The sequence below is a fragment of the Odontomachus brunneus genome, unplaced genomic scaffold (assembly GCF_010583005.1).
Source record: "Odontomachus brunneus isolate Ranch 3 - 2012 unplaced genomic scaffold, Obru_v1 Obru_scaffold_203, whole genome shotgun sequence".
Classification (NCBI taxonomy): domain Eukaryota; kingdom Metazoa; phylum Arthropoda; class Insecta; order Hymenoptera; family Formicidae; genus Odontomachus; species Odontomachus brunneus.
In genome coordinates this window covers 94,032-95,991 of record NW_022639653.1, presented here as the reverse complement: position 1 = coordinate 95,991, position 1,960 = coordinate 94,032, and the positions used below count along the sequence as shown (strand labels likewise).

Here is a 1,960-nt window from a genome sequence, read left to right as displayed (position 1 = left end):
ATTAGAGAAATTACAGCCTATGGCCATCTTTCCGGTATGGCCATAATACCAGAGTTTATTTTACTGATAATTGGTGTTTATATATTAGGTAGGAATTAAATGGGGTATTAATCAAAGTCAAAAGTAAGATCAAAACTTTGACTCGGGAAGAGAGAGAGGAAGAGGAAAAGGAGGAAAATGCGGAGAATCATCCCTTCTCTCTTTCATAAGAACAAAACTGCGTCTTCACTTCGCGTCTACCGCGCTCGTCATCTGGTTCCCCTTCGCGCAGTTATTGCGTAATTTGTTTCCTTTCGCTCCCATTTTCTGCGAAATTGCAATGTTTACGTTCAATTTATGCATTCCGCTGTAAACTTTCATATTCGATAAAAATACACACTCTGCAATTGCGGCGCGAGGAGGGAGTCGCGTTAAAATTTCGCGTTTATCACCAGCTGCACGTAGCCGAATTAAGGTCGATTCGCGCACGTGAGTGATATATATGAAAATTCGGTGAAATAGTGCGTCGGTGGAACGAAGTATCGTTTTTCGTAAGTAACAATAATAAATGGACGCGCACTTGAACGCGTCGAATCGGTCAGCATCGCCGCCGCCGCCGCCGCCGCCGTGGTCGACGTTCAAGGCGAATCACCGAACCGATACGTCGCGGATACACAGCGAGAACTAGTGCTCACGCGTGCGTGACCTTTATTCGACAAATTGCGCGTTGTTTTTATCGCGCAACATTGTTATCGAATTGATTCTCGAAAGGATATTGCGCCACTCGCGCACCGACTCGCGGTTTGCGTCGTGCGTCGGCCGTCTCGCTCTAGTTCCGTTTGCGAAACAGGACAGCGGTATAAAGGGAGCTTTATGAAAATGTTGATGCTCTCTCCTGAGCTTTCCATCTGCGACGCGAAACAAACGTTCGAAGAAATTGCGTCGCGCGCATCGCGAGCGCGTGCATTGCGTAACTGCGCTTCCCTGAATTGCAAATGAGAGAGAAATAGAACGGCGATACGGAATAAGAGGAATCTCCGTCTAGGTATGAAATCGAGAGAGAGAGAGAGAGAGAGAGGGGAAGCAGAGAGGGAGAGAAAGAAAGAGAAAGAGAGAGAAAACGAAAGAGAAGAGAAGTCGGTCGTGTATCTATCAGGCACGATAGTGGGAGGGAACGCGTTTACGAGAAATAACACGTTCGACTCCGACGTATATAATTCGAGTCCCGTTTTATTCGAGGCGCGTCGCAAGCGGGGGCGAGACCGATCGCCGCAACGGCACGCCGTCACGCCGTAAGGGTAAATCAAAATCTTGAGGAAAGGGCCGTAAGAAAGATCGGACGGCGGAAGCAAGGAGCGGAGGGATTCCGATAAATTTCTCGGCTGAACCGATAATCAATAATCCGTCAATGGCAATCGGATTTTTGCAGCCACTTCCGGCACGCCGTTTCTCAGTGAGTCTCTCTCTCCCTCTCTCGTTGAGCTTCCTCGAACGTGTCTGGGTCCTTAGCAGCACTCTGATCCAAACGAGCAGGCATCGACGAAATACTAGGTGCTCCGGAGAACGGCCGACTCGATCACGTTTCCGCGTCATTCTGTTCTGCATGGGTTGCTTCCTTCCGGTTACTTCGCGCGTCGAAATATCAGAGATCTGAAATTGAAAAACGAATATTTCAAACACTGAAGATGGTTCATATATTGAATAGTAAAATTATTCTTATTTTTTATTTTTTATTAACGGAATAATAATTACTTTTTGGCACTTACAAATATATAAGAAAATAAAAATACAGAGAAGAAAACAAAATTATAGTAAATTATCAAAGGCAAACGTAATTAGAAAAATTATTAATTATAATTATGTAATTATTTTATTCTAAATTTTTATTAATATTTTTATTAATATGATATATATTTTTATAAATATATTTATTTTTATTAATATGATTATCTTTTACAAAAAGAAGTAAAAATAAGGTTAT

General features: G+C 43.0%; 1 protein-coding gene across 3 annotated transcripts in view; it reads right to left on the bottom strand.

Moving 5' to 3' along the window:
- Positions 1-1,960, bottom strand: part of LOC116852147 (DNA ligase 3) — a 61,102-nt gene that overhangs the window by 989 nt on the left and 58,153 nt on the right. The window lies entirely within an intron of this gene.